The sequence below is a fragment of the Adiantum capillus-veneris genome, chromosome 27, assembly GCF_014529385.1.
Source record: "Adiantum capillus-veneris isolate H3 chromosome 27, ASM1452938v2, whole genome shotgun sequence".
Taxonomy (NCBI): domain Eukaryota; kingdom Viridiplantae; phylum Streptophyta; class Polypodiopsida; order Polypodiales; family Pteridaceae; genus Adiantum; species Adiantum capillus-veneris.
In genome coordinates, this window is record NC_140957.1 from 81,800,539 (window position 1) to 81,822,510 (window position 21,972).

General features: G+C 39.5%; 1 pseudogene; it reads left to right on the forward strand.

The window, feature by feature from the left end:
- The first annotated feature begins 7,789 nt into the window (after nt 1-7,789).
- LOC147422274 (uncharacterized) overlaps nt 7,790-21,972 on the forward strand; it is a 48,948-nt pseudogene continuing 34,765 nt past the window's right edge.

The window sequence follows — 21,972 nt, forward strand, 5'->3', positions numbered from 1 at the left end:
AGTTATTGTCTTCTGCATTCGATATGGTGGATCTTGGAGAGATTCACTCTTGTCTTGGCATTCAAATCCAACGGAACCGTACAAAAGGTATTTTATTCCTTCGACAGTCAAAGTTTATTGCAGATACTATTCAAAAATTTGGTATGGAATCTGCACATTCAGCCAACACACCTTGTCTTGCAAGCTCTACAAAGAACACTTCTGACAATGGCAGTCAACTTGTCACAAATCAACCTTATTCTAACTTGATTGGATGTCTTCAGTTTGTTGGCATGAACACTCGTCCTGATATTCTGTTTGCTGCTAATTATCTTGGACAACATCTTGCATGTCCTTCTCTTAAGCATTGGTCTGCTGCAAAGCGTGTGTTCAAATTCTTGAAAGGCACTACAGATTTTGGTTTAGTCTATCGACGACAACTCACATCGGATTCTATGCAATCTCTTTCTCTTTTGGGTTACAGAGATGCAGACTGTGCAAGCTCACATTTATCTATGCGATCTACTAGTGGAAATTGCTTCTTTATAAATGGTTGTCTTGTTTCTTGGACTAGCAAGAAATAACATTGTGTTGCAGTTTCTACGACTGAGTCAGAATATTTTGCGGCATCACTTGCAGCTCGTGAGTTGATTTGGCTTCGACAAATGCTGGTTGATATTGGTCACTCTCCTCTTTCTAGCACACCCTTGCGGTGTGACAACCAAAGTGCTATTAGTCTTGCAAAAGACTATGTTCAACATAATAAGTCAAAGCACATTGCTATCCATTATCATTATGTCAGGTATGAAGTACGCAAAGGAACCATTATGGTTGAACACTGTCCAAGTGACCAGATGATTGCAGACATTTTGACCAAAGGCCTCAACGAGTCACGTTTCATCCTCTTGCGCTCGGAGCTTGGAGTTGCTTCGACCTCACTCTTTCTAGATTAGCTTCTTTGCTATTGTAATAGCTTTGTACATATGACATTGTAATATTTTAGGTACCATGCACTATGCACACTCCACATTTGCACATTGTGATCTCTAAGTCACTTGAATATTTGTACATAGATGCACAATTCACTTTCACATCATCATCGCTGGTTCATATTTTCACATTGTACAGGGGCTTGGGTTTTTCCCTTGAACTCCCCAAGGGTTTTTTCATCCAAAGCTAGAGGCCTTTGTTTGAGTGGGGGTGTTGGAGCTATATATGGCTCACTCTACTCAACTTGGTCTCACCTATATATTTGTATCTTGTCCTCAATATGAATCAGTCTTTGGGAGCGTATATGGTGTGTCTCTTGTCTCGTCTCTCTCTCTTTGTCTCTACATCTCAACACTATGCACAACCAAGTGAAGAGGATGATGAAGCCAACTATATGCAAACTTAGGATAAAAGTGAGAATATGGCGTCTGACCCTGAGTTTTAATGCTCTACAAATGTTGTTGTGGCACATACTGGAGGATGTGCAAGTTCAGAGGGGTTGGATGTCGTGCCGTGACACGTACATAGTGTGACATAAAAACATTTTCCTCACTCTTGACACTTATTTATGTATGCAAATAAAAGCAATCATGTACATATTGTGATATATGTTGAAGCGTCTACTGTGGTCATTATCATGTACATACCTATCTAGGGAGCCGTGGCCCTGGATGTGGTGCATTTGCGTGCTTTTACACCTGATAAGATTCTTAATTTGGTTTGAAAATGTACATATCCAAGTGTTTCATGGTGGCACACTTATCTCGCCTATAAAGACTGATGCAAGCAAAAAATGCCAAAAATAGCAGCGCCATTGCAGAATTGCATGAAAGTGACCCAAAATGGTATATTGATGTAAAATGATACTTATCTATGCTTTTTATGCTTATGTGAATGCTCCCACAAACTTAGGGAATTTTCTAACTCCGTTTGGGATTTTTCGCGTAAAAAATGCCATTTTTTGGGTCAAAAATGAGCGAAAAATGACCTAGTTTTGGTCCAAACTGGCAAAATGGCCCAGAAATAGACACATCAGCTCGTATTTATGTGGGTAAGAGAGACAGGGCTGATTTTTACAGGAAAAACCAGTAATTTTTCTCTACTGTGCAATAGCTTCCATGGTTGCCCAATCTATGTGTGATGCAGTCCTGCCTCTTTGCAATCTTGTATCTGAGCTTGTGAGGGAGTGAATTAGGGTTTCCCCTTATCAAAATGGTGTGTGGAATTCACTTTAGAAGCTCATAAATCTTTGTAAAATCAGAAAATTGTCGTCGTGAGGGTGGAAGCTCGAGCATTCCTTTCAACTGTTTGATGTTACGACTATGTAATTGGGGGCTACATGATACCATGAAAGAGGTTTGGGTTTTGATTGAGAATTGTGCTTGTATGGGCATTGAAGTTTCATGGCTGAAACTTTAGAGTTTTTAAATGTTCTTTTAAAGTGAAATTGAATGTGATTTGGTGATCGTCTCATCATATTCTCGACTACGAAAACAAGAAGACTCCAAGCACGATAGGAAAGAGGGTTTGTGACTTTGCTGTCACGAATGCTCTTTGATTTTTTGTCACCCTTAGAAAGAGGGTTGGTGATTCTCCACAAATAGTTTATCACAAAGTGTTTGTGACTCTCATCAAGAACTCTCACAGCCAGAGGTTTTGCACCTTCCCAGCTAGACCGCACACATTTCGACAACGAAAATCAAGTGAAAACCTTCAATTGCTCCATAATCATCAATCCCATTATCCTCCATAGATTGCTCATAAACTTGATAAAATTTTGCAACAACTCAACCTTCAAACAGTTGCAATTTCTTTTTTACTATATGTTGAGCTTTTTGTATCCCTCATGCAAAGTAAATTATTGTTGTGTAGTCTGTTGTTGTTGCATGTAGGTAGAAAATTGTTGCATCATCTATTGCATCACTGCCTGTTGCGGTGTAGTCATATTTCTCTGCAAAATTTTCCCACCCCAGCTCAATTTTTCATCGGGTTCAACAAAGATGTCAGGGATAATGGGTTTGCGAGGTAAGCGAGGTCAGCGCCGCACTACTTGTTGTGGGAAAGAAGAGCGACAAGACAGGACACAAAGAAAAAGCCTTTGACGACACCTTAAATGCTTAAAACTGTCAACTTGAATGCTTTAAGCTACTAATAATTAGCCAAAGTGGGGTTTGATTACACGTCTTTTCCATTAACAACAATGATAGAGTGAAGAGAATTTAATGCTCCCAAATTCGACCAAGATAGCAAATATTTCACTTATGCCTACCATTAGAGCTTTCTGAAGCTCATAAGGAAGGAAGTAACTCCTTGCCTAATGCCCTTGTATCTCCAAATTACAGTAGAGAGAGTTTATCCTCTCCCCTTCTTGCCTTACTGCTCCTTTGCTTGCTTCCAAATTATAATTCCTACTGTTAACAACACTACCACAAAAAATCTCGAGCTTATGGAGCTTAATTCTCACAAATTTGACCAGGAGTATTGATCTCCTACTTATGCTTGTACTTAGAGCTTAAAACTAGCTATAAGGATGCTTGTTTCCCTCGACTCTTCTAATCTCCATCCCTTGTCAACCTTCTTCTTCCGCTTCAATCTCCTCATTTACTAAAGCCGAGTCCAAGCGAGATATCTAGAGCCTTGTGCTTTACCTAATCCGACGAGGCTCGTTATCTTGCTTCATGCCATTCATGATAATGATGTGTGTGTGTGTGTGTGTGTGTGTGTGTGTGTGTGTGTGTGTGTGTGTGTGTGTGTGTGTGTGTGTGTGTGTGTGAGAGAGAGAGAGAGAGAGAGAGAGAGAGAGAGAGAGAGAGAGAGAGAGATCCTTCTTTGACTTGTATTGTAAGTCGAGAGACCGGCTTCACCCTTTTCTTCTTATTCCGAGCTCCGACTCCTTGAGCTCCCTTTTCTCCCCTTCTTCTCCTACCCTTTCATTCTCCCTCTTATCTCCTTTCCCTTCAAGTAATACCCCCCCCCACACTCGTCTAAAAAAAAAACTTCCCCCTAAGGAACAACGGTGTCATCATTGCCAGGGGTGCATGAATTGAGGTGATGACATGGAAGTCAATGGATGAGAGATATGGGAAAACATGTGGTAATGGTACTATATGTGGGTGATAGAGCTTGTTGATGATTCCTCGCTTCTATACGATGCTCGTCTGAGCTCCATAGCGTGCGCTACAAGCTCCTCATCACATTTTCTTCCCCTGCTCGCTATCACTACGCCTTGCTCTCCTTATTTTTTATTCCCTTCACACACATTGTAAGCCTTATGGGCTCACTGGGCAGACTAACCATGGGTGGCCCATCTGATTGGCTTAAGTTTGGGTGGCCTTTTGGCCCTTCAATTCATAAGGACACCACATTTGGCATGCAAATAAACCAAGGCATTTCTTTGCATGGGATTCATTTGTGGTATCTATTAAGACTAACAATATCATCGTGAATTTTGTTGCCCATTAAATTTCCTGAAATACTTCTTACCTTCAAGCTGCAAGTATAGGTGATTGCATTTAGCGAAAGGCCTTCCCTTCACATTAAATTAAAAGCATCAGAGCTTTCGTGCCATAGATAGGTCGGACTTCTGCTCAATAAATGCTCACATATCATCCAAATTGACATTGAAGCACTGTCTTAGGCCCATACCTAGTACTAGGTCATCCAAAATTCTCATGCCATTATCCTATGTGGCATTTGTGTGGACTAATCCAATGTCAATACAAAATTTTGCCTACCGAGCATACCAAACAATCAATGCACTACAAGTGATGACATTGTGGACAAGATTCTCCTTGACCACTTAATCTAGTGCATTTTTAAACCTCGCTGAAGCTCAAAACTCCCAGATGGAACAATGACCGAGGCAACCAACGTTGTACGGAATCAACCCCCGTGGAACTGAAATCGACAATATCTCGACAACTAGAACTCCGATTGCCACTCTAAAAAGACCAACGCACTTCACAAGATGAACTTCAGGTCCATGCACTTACTTCACCAATGACCCTTCATCTGTAGTTGCCCAATCCCATACAGATCTACAATTGACTTAAACTTCAAACTGGCATAACTTCCTCACTGTAGCTTCAATTGCTAAGCCATAAAGACAAGCTCGTAGAGCACTTTGAGCTACAGTTCTAGTCCATAAACTCCCATTTCTTATCACTTTGGATATACCCACTTTTAGCATAAAAAACATAAGTTCTAGATCCTTAAAGCCGCATTTGACAGACATTTAGAATTAAGCTTGGTCTATTAAGAAGCTCTGATCTAGTTAATAAATGTGTAGTCTTCAAAGAAGCTTAGCTTGAATCTCTTTACTCTTTTTCCCATCATGGAAGCAGAGAAACACAAAATTGAGATAAAAGACAGTGATAAAACATTGGTGAATTGTCCAAAACTCTTGAAACAAATTGTACAAGCTTGAAATCACGTGTAAAATCTAGCACAAGTCACATTAGCCAAAAATATGTTGAAATAGAGAAGATTTCTCTTAGGCACAGGAAAGATAAATCTCCCACAAAAAAAGAAATTTTGTCAATTTGATAACAAGATTGATTTTGGCAAGCTGTGGAGATCCCAATTGTTTGATAAAATTTGAGGTAGATCCCACAGATAGGCGTAGCCATCTTAGGCGCGCCTAAGTTAAAATTGAGTCAAGTTTCACTTTATTTGCAAATAGGGTCTATTGGGCACTGGAAAAAGGAACTTTTGTATATTTTGTGACTCAAAATTGACAAATTGAGAAATCACATACGGATTTAGGTGTTGTTGTGCAGGGAATTGAAACTCTATGAAGGACATGAGAGCAAATAACAAAATAATTGCATTTAAAATCAAAGACAACCTTGCATGTTTGAAGTATTAGTTCAATTAAGTTGTGTAAATTCATATTTGAACCTAAGATTTGGTACAGTTTTGAGAAACTCAATTGAATTAGGAGAGAATAGGAGAAGAGCATCCAAAACAAGTGTCAGACACTTACTCCAATTCAGGCTCAAATATTTCTTCTTTCTCAACTCAATCAGGAATGGGGACCTCTTTCAAGCTCAACCACATCTTGACTTTCTTCAAGACTAGCAAGTACGAAGCCTATATTTATTTGGACCCAAATGAGGAGTTTTTAGTGAGGATAGATGACCATACCATTGATTTTGAAGAGGAGGTTAGGAAAAAAAAAGACAACTTGTATGTAGACAAAAATGGAGTACAATATCGCAAGATACATGACCTTGATTTTGTGGATAAATGGGGATTAGAGGTTGATACTCTAATACCAGATAAGGTTGTACAGGAGGGACCTCTTTTGTTAGAGCTAGAAGGGTATGAGTTAATAGATGCTAAACCATTGAAACACATCCCCACTAGTAGCCCCCAAGACTTGGTGTTTATTGCTGGGAAGAAACTAATATTACGGATTTGGTATGGGCTACCCATGCCAGATTAGGACAATTGACACCCTTGAATTTTTAGTACACTTTCAAAATCAAGGAAAAGGGATTAGCTAAACTTCCGATTCATCTCCTTAGGGATTGTTACAACAATAATTTTTTCATGATGACTCTGAAGAAGATTAAACAAACCAAGTACCAGGGACACTCAATCTGTGAAGTGATCATGGGAATCATATAGGAAACCAATCGGACGTGGATCCAAATGCTAGAAATTGTGATAGCATGTCCAATCAATGAGGAAGTGCAGTAAGGAGTAGCCACCTGAATGATTTCAACAGGGAAATAAAGGTAGAAACCACCTATAAGAGGAGAGAAATGAGTGATATGAGTAAGAGAAGAGATCCACATTAGTCACAATTACCAAATAGCTGGTTTGAGGAATTAATTGAAGAAACACCAGCTAGAAGAAAGAGAGTGGGTGTTGAACACAATTGTAGAGCAAACTAGCAGATTTCCAAAAGTGGGTTAAAGAATATAGTGGGTCAGGGGATCCTTATGACCACTTGGCCAGCTTCAAAGAGGTTTTGAGAGTAGAGCGCATAACTGATTTCCATACAGAGTTTGAGGGATTTGGGAGGACCTTGGAGGGAAAATCCTTGACTTGGTTCCGAACAATACCTCCTGGATCCATAACGAGCTTGGAAACTTTGGCCATGAGATTTGTCGCTACTTGTTCTAAAATGGGATTAAAGCATAGTATTGTGGCACAAATCTATAGTTTCAAACAAAACAAAGAGAAAATGTTAGAGATAGCGTGCATCAAATGAGGCAGTACATTTCATATTCCCAGAGTTGGAGATTCCAACCGACGAATTTGTCAGGACATGGGTCCTGTACCCTAAGAACTAGGCTAGGCAAGGACTACAGCTAGGACTACAGCCAAGGGCCGAGCTAGGCAGTGTGGACAGGGGATTCGTCTAGGGCAAGAGGCTAGGAGCCCACCTATAAAGGGAGGTTGGGAGGAGGATCCAACAGAGCCTAGTTGCCTAGTTTCTTATATTGGTATCAGAGCTCAGGGGAGGGGAGAGCTATGGAGGAGGAGGAAGGTCTCTCTCTCTTTAGGTCTCTCTCTCAGATTCGGTATGAGGCATGGCCTCTCTCTTGCTTGGGAGTCTTCTCTCTCTCCCTTGTTTTCAGCAAAAAGGCGTGCATGATATTGCAACTCTCTCGGCAAGACGTTCATGGTAGGCTGAAGTCAAGGGAAGAAAACCTAAGGTGATGCAACGTTGGCATGGTCCCTTGATTCTAAGCACGAAGTATTAGACAATGGAGAAGACGAGGAGGGCCATGGGAATGGCTACCTGCGCACAAGGAGCCACTGGCAGACCTACACGTAGGAGGCATGGGACAAGTTGCTTGGACACGCCATGTCATCCTCTACTTGGGGGCCCGCAGAACTGCCCAGCAACGCCAACCTTTTCCCACGGACGCCACCAACTCTGTGCCAAGTACCATCCACCATGGCAGACCTGCACGGAATCGAGGAGGAGGGTGCAAATCAACCAGTCCGAATGATGAGTTCTGGGGCTCGGCCTGATCCCAGCGGCCTGCTAGGAAATCCTCGTCATGGGACGAAGGCATGGGGAGCAATATGGCCAGTGGTTTGGGGTGATCTTCCTGCACAGCAGACGGAGAACTCCATCTCTGCAGACATGCATATTTTTTATATTTTTTTTTTATTTTAGGTTTTTTCTTTGCAGAGAGGTTTCCCACAGGACCGTCGCATGCATCAACATGCATAAGCTGCATGCAAGGGCCCCGCAGTGGGCTCATAATCAGATGAACAATGCCCGCTCCTCACTCTCGGGTAGGCAATCGGATTTCAGCATGGAGAATTCCAAGGCAAAATTTTACTGGCCATGAAGGCTTGTTGTCTACAGTTCGACATTATGTAACGGCATGGCCTTGGTCTCGGCTCTCTTTGCGATGACAACAGCTTGCAAGTGTGTTCCGAAAGTGCCACTCTACGTGATCATACACCGCGTCAGATGTTGCTAACACGGCCATCCAGAATTCGACAACATGGTTCCACCGCTCGAAGAGGAAATTTTGCTCGGACATGGTTCCGCCTGCAATGTTAGATCCTACGGTTCAGGCAAGGCTTGTGCACTATTGGTACAGGAAAGGACTATGAATGTGATCCAATGCATTTTCTAAAGTAATTGGCAATGACTGCATGCCAAGCGCAGGGTGAAACTCATGGTTACTTTTCCTTTACATGTCTCACGTATGACAACATTGGACCTCGGTATGAATTACAACAGGCCAAAGTAGGCCAACATCATCACATGATTGCGACACATGGCTTTGAATACAAGACCAAAAACAAGGTAAACTCTTTCAATTTTTTTTTAATCAAGTTGATTACCCTCATGGTTTATGCAGGGCAGCAATGTTGCCTATCAGTAATGGTCACTAAGACTATGACTGATATTGCCATTATCAAGACTCCGTGCAAGGGTGCTCATGAGCACGACCGGTGTAGTCCAATATTGGGTTACTGTTTTCGTACTATTTGCAGTTTTCCCTCAGTAACACGTTCAATTTTAGGGTGGACAAGCTTGGTCAGTAGGAGTTCTTAATGCGGGCTGTCAATTGCTTATGAAGTATTTGACCTCGATGGAACATGCATCATCTCTATTGCATATATCTAACATACATCAAAGGAGAGATGCATGGCCTCTTACTGGACTTGAAAAAGGAAGCAAGTTCCTTGGCATGAACGACTCTTTGTCACAGTTTTCACACGCTAACGGAGGAGGCTTAACACACAGTACTGACGGAGGAACCTTGATTCCAACTCGTTCGATTCTTACGACGGCCACTTCATTGGTAGGTGTACTTCATAAGGTACGCAGTTGGTACTGTTTATTGCACATGGCGTGATAACTATGGTATGCAATGGGTGTCTAAGATAATCGTGAAACTCATTCATCAACTCAAGTATGTACGAGATCAAGGTCGAGTCTCTTTAGTATTTATACATCTTGCATTGAGGCTGGCCACGTTTGGCATGTGCTACGAGCATACAAACTTGGGAAGGCTTTCGCAAACTATTTACATATTATTTCATTTCGTATACAACGGATGTATATGATACAAGAGGGCGTATACCCATATGCGACAAGTTTCTCTCACACGGCATATTTGGCTATGCGCCATCTTCACGCGAGCTTTCCCTTTGGAATCTCATGACAACTGGTTGCAGCAACAACTACCAAGTTAGCCAAGTTAAGTTCTTCTTATTTTTTCCATGTTTACAGTTTGCTTGGCGATGACTGTCATTGTGCACAGCAACGTGCTTTGGCAATTATCCATGAAGCAAGGCTTCTCCCTTGTGCCAAGGTACTGCCCAATGACTTGGAGTCAAGGGCATTGGCACACAAGTTTGGGAAACTAGCAAATTAGGGAATATTCACTCACGCAATCCCTACCAGTTTAAACTGTACAAGGCCCTTATGGTTATGGCTCTCACATTTGAGGCCATCACTTTTTCCAAGAGCTTAAAATTATGTATGCATGGCATGATAGCTAGGTGGATTCCATTCTACCACCGCCGAAAAAATGCTTCCAAGGTAGATCAAGATGTGATACCTCTCTCAATGAGCGAGTCATACTGGACACTTGTGGAATGCTTATACGATAAGCTGCAAGTCAGGCATATGATGCGTAAGAGCACACAGCTTGGGTGCCCACTCTAAACCTTAAGGAAAGTTCCTCAGCCCAGCATGATCTTCATCTCTCTCTCACGCTCTTTAAGGGAAAAATGAAAATCTTCTAAGAAGCTTTTGATACATGTTTTGCTCGTGAGTAAGCCTGAGCCAAGGTGCTCTAACTCTCAGCTAACACGTGGCTAAGATGCTACTCAAATTAGTCTTCATCAGTTTGTTGATTGAACACTATTTTGCATAAGGGCTAAGAGCCGATGTTAGGATAAGGGTAAGACCACACTATTGGCTGATGTTAGGATAAGGGTAAGACCCAACTATTGGCATTCTTTGGGTGATTGTTCTCAAGATATACCCACGGAAGTACACATCGATGTTAACGGACAAGCAAGAGTCTTGTCATTACGGAGGTTTAGGGTGTCATTTTTGCACTACATGTTTTCAGTGCGACACTCAAGTTGAGTTTCTGATAATCTTAAACTCACATCAGCTGCTCTCTACCACGGAGTATAGACGCAACAATCATTTGTGATAGCATGGCTGTCCATAAGAGATCGGTAGTTCACTTGTGTGGGTCTCCTGCTCTCTCTATAGCACTACGGAGTGTCTATGGACATACTGTTTTGGGGTAAGACCCGACAGGTGATTGCTACATCACCCCATAGGCATTAAGGATCACAGTTTGATCTGCATTGAGGATCACAGTTGATCTCTCCCAATTATACTTTCAATGAAATAATTCCTCAATCTACCACGCAGTAGTAGACAAACACACTTTTCAAGTTGATTCCATTCAATTTGTACACAGTTAAGTATGTTGGTTACCGTTATCTGCTAGTTGAGCTGTTTCTACAAAGGGTCTTACCAAAGGGTTTGACTCATGTAGATTTTAGCCAAAGGGGTTGGATTGCGAGGGCAACACCCATGGTTCCCAGTGCAGTGCTGTTTGTTTTTTCAGGTTGGAGACGTGCTCCTCCCCATTTTAATACGGGTAAGTGAACATTACGTTCAAATCTCCAGGTACGCATCTATTGATTTGGTGTTATTCCATTTTTAGTATGCTTTGCTTCGTTTTTCAAGACGTATAAGTACGCTTGAATGTTACAGAGCCATGCCAAGGGCATGTCGGCACAAAGTATTTTGGGCCAAGTGTCCAATCTACCTTTCTCCCTTATGCTGTTACGAATCTACTTGTAGGGTTCGATTTGGCACATGTTGTCACATGGGATAGAACATGGTCTAGGAACTCAAGGAGTTAGACTTAGCCAGTGTGGAGCAATGAATGAGGGTCCTCTCACTCTTGTCGTAAAGTGTTTAGAGATACCTCCACACACAAGTACATCTTGTACTTGTAGGATGTTCTTTTTCAGACATCCTTAGTTGAGACATATTCCACATGTGGCGAATATGAGTCTCTGGACTGACACTGGCGCCATTATGCCAATTATGTGTCATGACAAAGTCCCTAGGTGCTGGTCACATCTGTTTTCTAGACCATTTTAGCACGACGTATCAGGAGCAATTTTGTGGCCAGAAATTGTCGGATACTTAGAATGACTTGTTAAGATACAAGTACTGCTAAAAAACATTACAGATAGTTGTTTATACATATAGCGAGGCTATAAGATGTTAATGAAAAAGTTTCATTGTTTGTATCTAGTGATCACTGTTTCACCTTCTATTATCGTTCAGACGTTTAAGCAAAGCTTGCAAAAGATTGCAAATGAAAGTATTTAGTTTCTTTTCAGAACTATTTACATTGCTGTTAATGTGTGCAAGGCGCATCACATTTGCCATAAGTATTGGCAAGAATTACCATGGAAATACAGGTTCGGATCTGTTTTTTGCTAAACACACGAGGGGTTATGGGTCCTAGTGTTTAGCAAAGGCTGATTTGGAACGGTATGCATATTCCTCAAGTTGTTGCTTATGAAGCATTTTGCACTTTATGTGCACTATCTCTATGAGATTACCTTTGAGTCTATAAATCACCAATAGAGGTCATGGCTTGGTTGGGTGTTTGTGGATTTTTTCAAGTTAACCACGATGGTTATTTCGGACATTGTCGATTCTTCACCAATGTTAAACACTACTGTGATTTCCCATTTACCAGTCATCTGGGACGACTGTCTGTAAACCGTGAGGAAAACACACCTCAATACTGTTAGTCATCCAAGGGGATAGGCAGATTACAAAGAGTAATCTTGTGCTAAAGGATCTGTTAAGAGCATACGTTAACACAACTCATTTCTAAATAGATGAGTTTCTCCCTATTCTAGAATTTGCTTAAGTACGATTTTCGACTTTGAACACCTCTTGTGGTGGGGTTGGAGATTGTGTCAATACTTTTATACATCAAGGACTTACCAGGTGTGCTGACAGAGCATGTTGGCAAGTAACCTTCAATAGGGATGAACATGTAACGGACTGTTCAAGATATACAGGCGAGTGGGAAATCTGGCTCACAACGGCATGGACAGTTACGCCAAGGTTTCCTTGCATTATTCCAGTACCTTCAGAAGATATGAAAGCTGGTTATGCCTTTGAACAACTCTTAGTTGTGGTTACTCCTTTACAATACTCAAGTGAGTTATAAATGGAGTTACCATTTAAACCCAAGTGACTCTTAGTTGTGGTTACTCCTTTACAGCACTCAACTGAGTTATAAATGGAGTTACCATTTAGACCCAAGTGGTTGCAAACGGACAACAATGTTGAAAATCAAGATATTCATCTTGGTTTCATTGAACCTCCACACTGCACCAATTATCGGTCATACAGACAACTGGGTCACTTATGGGACGTCAATAAAGAGAACACCAGTATTCTTAATAAGATGTTACTACTTGTGTTTTCGAGGACAAAAACTCTTCCTTAAGGGGGAAGTAATGTCAGGACACGGGTCCTGTACCCTAAGAACAAGGCTAGGCAAGGACTACGGCCAAGGGCCCTTGCCTAGGGCCAAGGGCCGGGCTAGGCAGTGTGGACGGGGGATCCATCTAGGGCAAGGGGATAGGAGCCCACCTATAAAGGGAGGTTGGGAGGAGGATCCAATAGAGCCTAGTTTCCTAGTTTCTTATAGAAATACTAGTCTCATTGTTTCTTTCCAATAAACGAGCAAAGAAAACCGAGAAAAGCCAATTCTGAGAAAATATGAGCTAATATGAGAAACACCCTTGACAGATACGAGCCACAAATGCTACAAAGTGAAACCTTCATTTTGGACCACTTCCAAATACACCAATCACTCTCGTGGTTGCAATACAGTCAGGCCTGTTGCAGTTCCCCTCCAATATTTCCTCAACCTTTCCTAATATTGGTCCAGATCTTTGAATACTTTTCTCCCTCACAAATTCTTTGTTTATTTATGGAGTTGGCATACACATCTCACGAAAAGAAGAATGATCCACGTCTATAAGATTCTTTCTCAAGCCACCTACTGCTTGTTGGATCATAAAGCTTGCAATTGAATTTGCCACAATTAGCCCAATGAATGTGAGAGTTCCTTTTAAGTACACATTTTGCCCCACACTTTGAAATATAGACAAAGTCATATCTCTTCATATGGAGTCATTCAAACCTATTCTTGTCTTGTATCCAACATATGTACACATGCTTGCATGCTTTGCTTCTGAAAGAGTTTTTTTTTTAGCACACAGTTCCTTGTCTCATCATGAGGCACCCCTTACGCCCAAACAAGATAACCATTGTTTTTAGAATTGTACCAATAGTTTATTGCTAGCAGCCTCCACGACGTGTAAATCCCACTATGTCATTGGTAACGTCGAAGGTTAACCAAACATCTTGTTGGTGGATGTTGCAGAAAATAGAATTGAATGAAGAGCTGTTAGTTGGAGTGAAGCCTTTTTAGACATACTTGTCAGAATGCCCCAGCCTCTGGAGCAAAACATTATATTTTGAGGAGGTGTCTCTATGTTGGAATCGGTTACAAAGTGGAAGGTCACGAATGGAACTCCCTTAAGAAGAGTATTCTCTTATACTATGTTCAGTAGATAACAAGAGTCAAAGAAGAGAACATATGGCTATCATAAAGAAGTTGGACTGGACCCAATGCTTGAAAAGATTTGCTAAAAACATAATTAAAAAACCTACATACGGAGTACATATGGTTAAGGGTTTTGGCCTTGAGCGGAGTTGTGTGTGGCTTGAGGAGTGAACGTTGATTGATGCTTGAAGGTGACTGAGAGGCTCTTGAGCATTGGTAATTGAGGACTCACTTTAATTCAATTCATTTTCTGTTTGTATTGCAAGCTCCAGAATGCAATTTGGAGTCAAATTATGGGAAACCATCAGGGCCGTGATATATGCCTCTGCTAAGCAGTTCGCTTTTGACTAGCCAATGAGGTGACGAGTCATTTGGGTGAAGAAGCCAACAAAGTTGATGTAGGCACAATCATCACCGATGTGAGGGTTGATACTAAAGATGACCAGCTGGAGGGAGAGCATATTGTGAGCATGTCGTCAATTGACCACCATTAATAATTTTCACCTCTTTGCCTAGTAACAAAGCTGTAGGCTAGCGCCAGTTCTGTGTTTGTTCATCCCTCTCTAGCTCTCCCCTGCTTATGTAAATAGAGAAGTAATTAATATCACGCAACACCGACAATTTCTCTCTCACATTTATTGCATTGCACGCTAAGGGATTCCCAAATGCAAGGGTCACCATGGACAGAGTTGGAGAGTAAGTTGACATTCGTGGTGGTTTTGGAACCAATCCGCGCTTCCAACAGGTTTAACAAATTATTCAATGCTATGTAATCAAAGTCATTCATAAAGGTTTTTAAATTTTTTTAAAATAATATCAGATTCAACAAGCCTTCCTACAACCTTTGTGATCATCCATGTTTGGAAAAAATCAATTTCAAAAGCATACAAAATATCCTTTAACACTAGGTTGGTAACCTAACAGGACATAAAAGTGTCCTTTCAGGGTTTTGAAAAAAACCTCCAAAACCATAGTACATCCACTCATTTTGTAGAATCCTTTCATGAAGTTATAGTTCAAGGCCTACTACACATGGAAAAAATAAGAAACTTGTAATATTTCTCATCTTTCGGTCACACCAAGCCTCCAAAGTTGATGGACGAGTGCATTTTCATCAAAACAGTCATTTCTTACGTTTTGTTGCATAAAAATAAGATTTAGGATTTTTGTAGGACTTGAGATAAATTCCCTAGTTAACTTCAATGGGTTGGTGATCATAACATATGATTGCTTCTCACTCACTATTTTTTGTTTTGCCAAAATAAATAGGTACAAAAAAAGTTGAATTTTTACCATTCTGCAAACATATCATCAAAGTTTCTATAGCCACGCTCAATAAAAATAATATATGCATGTTTTCTTAGTTCCCTATTGTCCTTTATGTTCATAAGGAGCCATGGAGCATGTCAAAATAATAATACATCTCTTACCAAGGGGAATCTTGTGGACAAAGATGAAGTGTTTAATATAGCAAACATGAAAAAAATGGGTTCAACATTATGAGTTGTAGAATCCCATAGAAACTATTCAATATCTAGCCAAATTTGATCCTTATGACTAGATATGGTTACTACCTACAAAATGCATGTAGTTGTCACAAGAAACTAACAATATTGAAAAAGTTATACTTGATATACAAGAATGTTTCGTTTTCTTCTATAATTGAAAAAATCAACCATCGTTGTGTGCTATGCAAAATAGGGTATTAGGTGCCCCAAAACTCAAGGAATGTTAGCTTTATGTTACAATATGCGACATAGAAAATAAAAAATGCATTTGGATATCATGAAATCCACCAAAAAAATCATAGAAAACCTAAAATTGGCTAAAAAACAGGATTTGACATTTTTTGTAATGTGGTTATAACTTACAACTTTAATATTTATTTCTCCCTAGAAGCATCAGGACATGTTGAGGACTACTAAAGATAGTTCTCTAGCATTATAGACCTCATAAACATGAATTCTAGAGTGGTATAGTTGTAAAAAGTTGAAAAAAGCCAAAAACAGGACCCGTTTTTTCTCACAGTTTAGGTTATGAAATGTTGTGCAAGGACAATGTTAAAGATGGAATTGATATTCCAAAAAAATGTCGAGTTTTTTTCAGCTCATGAGACAACTTTCTAGATAGATAGCACCTCAAAATCCATTTTGAAACTCTTGACATAATTCAAGGAAAATGGTCACTTAACAGGACATAAAAGTGTCCCAGGACATAAAAGTGTCCCATTACCAACCTAGTGTTAAGGTAGATTCAAAGAGGAGGTTTTTCAAAATATATGGATTTACTTGCAGTTTAGCACTGTTTTTTCAATTTTCAAATTGGATTTTCTCTTTTTTCCCATTCCTTCAACCAAATGTTATGATTTTTCAACTAGCCCAAGGTTAAGTTGGGGCACACTTTTCCCAAACATTGGTGATTGTAATCCAAACTAGTCCATGCCAATGTGGACCGATTCTAGAAAAGGGCAGTGCCATTTTTAATAGCGGCGGATGCGAGTGATGTTGCATCGGGGTCAAGTACTGTTGCTTTAGATTTTTTTAAATTAAATTTGGCAACTTTGTACAACTGGGTACCACATACTTATTGACTATAAGTAAAAATTGAATCATAGGAATCCCCTAAGGTCTAAATTCTCACCTCTCACGATCTAGACGATCGCTACCCAAAACTTTGTAGTTGGGGGGGGGTGGGGGGGGGGGTGACTCAGTTAGGCATGCTAGACCACTTAGGCACTCCTACAGTGAGAGTGATAGGTGAAAAAGAATGCCTCTATATGCCAATTCATCCCCATGCATGGCCCTTTCGTTGTCACTCACTATCTTGACCTCATGTTGGTACTATCATTGACAAACGACTCGGATTGTATAGCGTTTCTGCTACCAATAGGCTGTAGCTGTGCTTGCAGACTTTTGCTTGCTCCCTACCTCTTATGGGGCATCTTTGAAAGATTATCACTATTATTTTTAAAATATGGACACATAATTGATCAAAAAAGTCTCTCAAGCGTGTTGGAGAAGCTAGACAGCTATACCATAATGGGTCAGCGGCACCGCGTTCGCATCCCAACTTTGTCAACATGCCTAGTTGTTCATTTTTTAAAATATAAATGTGATCAAGTTTAATACATTCATTGAAAAAAAATTTGTAGTTTAAGTGAAAAAAAGTCTGTGTTTTAAACATTTATGAGAATATCATCAGTTCAAATTATTGGTCAAATGAAAGTGTCTTTTACAGATAAAAATTAAATGCTGAAACAATCAGCGCATTTTATATTGTAGTCTTTCAATTGGCCCTATTTCCCAAAGACATGGAAGGGCTTCCTTGACTCATGATACTCTCTGCAGGGATAGAGTCAGCTCAATGTCTATCACCGAATATTTTGATGATTCTGATAATCATGTTGATGAGAGTGAGAGTACAGACATTGGGTTGCATTCAATGATTGAAGATCCATAGACAACTAGGCAAGAAAGGAGGAAACCCCATTGACAGGTAATAGGTAATTACCAATAAGCCAATGAAGCATTCTATGAATTTTTCACCGTAGTGTTCTTGATAACATCTTTTTCTTTTGTTATGCATTGTTTTACACGGATAACATTATTGAGACATGGTATCCCTTCTGGGAAGATATCAACAAAGAATTTGTGATGTGCAATGTCTCTTGAATTTCTCTTGAATTTATTTTACAAATAACTTTATTGAGGATTTGCTCGTTTCTTTCGTCGCTCAAAAAAACTTTCTTGCCATCTTGTAAGACTCTTTTTAGAGGGGCTATTAAACAAATATTTTGCATGCTATTTTGTATAACAAAAAACACATGACTTGGGAAGTGTGCAATCTAGATGCGATTGAATTGACTGATAATTACGAGATCCGCAATGAGGAAAGCAAAGGTAAAGATACACAAAGAAAGAAAAACACATCTACTGAGCCAACACAAGTAGGATTAGCAGATGCAAATCTTGCCAATGCAATAGTGGTCATGCTTAAATGCATGAATGACATGATGATCAACATGCAAAGTATTTTGATGTGAGGCCGAGTGCAAGGAACAAATTGGAGACAACCTATGGGACAACAAAGACAATTAAAATGGTGCACCATTGACGGAAAATGAAAAAATCATGAGACAAATGGGTGCTACTACAAGCCTAAATACAATGGAGCTGTCGAGTATGTGCCAATGAGTCTAGAAGGGCAACCCATTTATAGATACACGCCCAATATGGAACCCATGAAAATATCATCCATGAATATGGAGCTACCACAACTTGAGTTGGGTTAGAAACCACCACTTCTAGGGAATAGATCTATACAAATCAAGTACATGGTGTGTGAGGAACAAATGAAGGAACATGTGCTAGTACCCATTACTCCATTTCCTAAGATTAGTTTAGTAATAATGGGGATAGAAGAAAACTGGTATAACCAACGTACTCCACTCGCTATCAAGCCGATGTGTCAATCACCCACTAGTACATCACCAGTTTATTTTATGGCAAACCAAGGGTGCCAGGGCAAGAACATTTATGGTCAAGCCAATACCCAAACTAGAAAGTTGAAATTGTCACAATTGTGGAGCCAATGACCATTGGAAAAATGAATGCCTAAACCAAATAATAATTTGAGACCTGTAAAGGTATATTGTGGAGCGTGAAAATGCAAGGGTGTGACAACTACCCTAGAAACCCAAAAAACAAAGGGAAAACTGCCTTAAACATAGTTCAAGTGATGCCAAGTAGCTCATCAGAAGACGAACCGATAATTCATGTTCAAGTGATGACTAGATCACAAACCAAGAAAAACAAGCAAAAAAATGCAAATGGATCTGACAAATCCAACAATTCCTTTAAAGTCCACGAAAGAAAGATGCAAAAGATACAAACTCAAGAGAAGAAAACAACAAAAGGAGATCAAAGGGAAGATCTGAAAGGAGGTGGAAGAAAAAATGCAGACTCCTTTAACAAATTTAAAAGAACCCAAACCAATTTTGGTTGAATCCGTTCTGGTTGATAAATTTTACAAACCAATCATTGCATATTTGCAAGCTTTCCAAGCTCGGTTAAAGGTCAGGCAACGTTGGAAAACCAATGGAAAAATTGTCCAATGCCTGAAATGGAAGCAACCAAATTAGAAGCTTACAAAAACCTGGTGCAAATTATGCAAATTGTGATGGAAAAACGAATCCTTAGCACGAAGCTATAGGAGAACCGACAGAAGCTGAGACCAAAACCTAAAGAGAAAAATCTCAAGAAAAGAAAGGGTCCAGAAATTGGGAAAACAACAAAATACAACCACCTAAATTGGAAATACTATATTAGGTAAAGTGAAAAAATCCCAGTTCCCAGGTTGGACAACTTTCAACCTATCATGTATAAGGTAATGATATTTTTATCAAAGAAGTCAATTTGCTTAAGTTCTTATTCCTCTTTGTGCAGGTATATTACACATTGAGAACAACATTTGACATCAAGAGTATTAAGAAACTAGTACGTTGCATTCCTTATCATTGTCTATGCTCTATTGTCCTACCTATGACTTATTTCAATGTGAAGAGCTTGGTTTCAAGGCCCACCACTTGCTCAAGCCAGGTTCAAAGTGAGTAACTAAATTGTTTATTCAAGGTCCACCAGTTGTCCAAGCTAGGACCCATTGAGGAATACAAACCACTTTTCTTTGACATTCAAGCAAGTTCCACCTCTAATCTAGGACTTTCTCATTTGAGGCAGGAATCATACATAAAACATGTAGCATATGATTGGCTACATCATAGTAGTGTTGGTTTCATGGTGCATTCATCTAAGCTAACCTCCCTTTACTTATGGAGGAATGCGAAGCCCACTACTTTTCCAAGCTAGGTTCCCTTGACTTATGGATGAATGCAAAGTCCACTTCTTATTGAAGATACACTCATAGTGATAAAACTAGTTAAAATGATTACCATTGACTATTTCTAAGTGGTTCTCTATTGCAAGAAATGAGATTCGATTTGAAGGTCAAAGCAATTAGATTCAAAATACACATAATGAAACATTTTCCACCTATAAGAGAATAAATTATAACAAGCTATTTCGTATTGAATAGGAGAAGGTAACTTCTAAGAATAATCTCATTAGATCTAAACCTTCATTAAGACACGCATGCATACACTGACTTTTAGGCCAACTCAACAATACATACAATTAGATTCCATAGTTTTCCTTTCAGGGTTTTTTGATTTCCTAAACCTCTTTTACATGAAGGACGTAGTGATAAAATGTTTGAATAAAACATCTGTATCCATTAAAGAGATCTCTGTCTCACATATAAATTCCATGAATTCTCCATTCCACACTTGCAAGTTTTATTTTGACATCAAAACATCAATTTCTCTTAGTTACAAATAGATGAAACCTTGAGATGGACTAACATAGAGTTTCTAAAGAAACAAAAAATAGTTATTGTTTACTAAATGATCAAACATAGATCCCAATTGAGAAAAAAGAAAGTCTCCAAAAAACAGGGTGCACTCTAATGATACATTGAAGTCTCCTTACAATAGGATGCACTCTAGTAATACATTAAAATCCCCCTAGAACAGTCTGCACTTTATTAAATTGCTCAAGTTGACCCTTTTCTCTAAGATAAAATTTGTATCTTATAATTATACAAATATTGAAAGACACCCATTATAAAAATGAAGGAGACATGTTGTGGACACCCAATAGGTCATTGTTAATCAATGTTTTTGCATCGACAAGTACACAAGAAGGAAATAATTTGTCTCAGATTCATAGTACCGATTCACAATCGTGTTGTACGTATATTCTCTCTTGTCTCTTGCAAACGACAATCCTACCAACCATGGCATCATTGTTTCTTGCAACCAAGAAGCTTTGAAGTCACCTAGATGCTTGCCTCTTTGAAAATATAAGATATGTCCCCGACATGTTCCACATCACCCTGTTTGTAGTGTCATTAAAAAAAAAGGGTATTCTTTGCATCCAAATCCTCAAACATCTTCCAAATACGACTTAATTTTTTGTGATAAACCCTTCTTAATCCTAGCATGATGTTTTGGATTCTGGCAATTCTTGTTACTCATAATCATCTTGAACTTGGTCTAATGCTTAGGAAAGCACTTTTGTATGACATGTTGCACTCTTGTTAAGTTATAGAAACTCCATATCCATAGCTCAAATTTTCCTTTACGAAAATCCAAAAAAATGCATGCATCTAGTCGCTTCCCATGAAAAAATTCATCTTTATCCTCCACAAGCGCATTTATTGAACGTAAGTGGGCATAGAATCTCCATCTTTTGTTTCAGTTGTTCTGAGAAGAAATCCATCTAGACCCAAGATAAGTACTCTTTTGATGTCCTTGATAGCAAGTGGAGGTGATAAGGAGGTGGTTGAAGCCTTGGACAAGATCTTGGATGAGGTTGTTCGGGTAGCTCAATTGTTTACTTCAAATTTTTCATGCATATAGCCAATCCATTTTCCTATAATGACTTTGAAATTGAAAAACGAGAACATTTAATGTCAATGAAATAATAGATGTGAGTTCTACACTGTATATCATATGGTAGTATTAGATGGAAAAATCCATCTACCAGTATACTCATTGCCATACAAAAACTCAAATTGAAAACCTAACCTTTTTTATGTTTCACTCTCTCTTAGTCTCAATATCATAAACTTCAACTAGATCTAAGCCAATTAGTAAGTACTACTTGTCAACATTATTCTTAAGGTGCAAAAATTCTTAACCAATCTCTACAATGCCACCACATGTGAAACCCAAGTGTATATGTCTCTCCTCTTGGTTTCCATTGATTGCTAGGATAAGTGGTAGAATTTACCTCCATCCATGTGTCAATGGAGCCTAGCT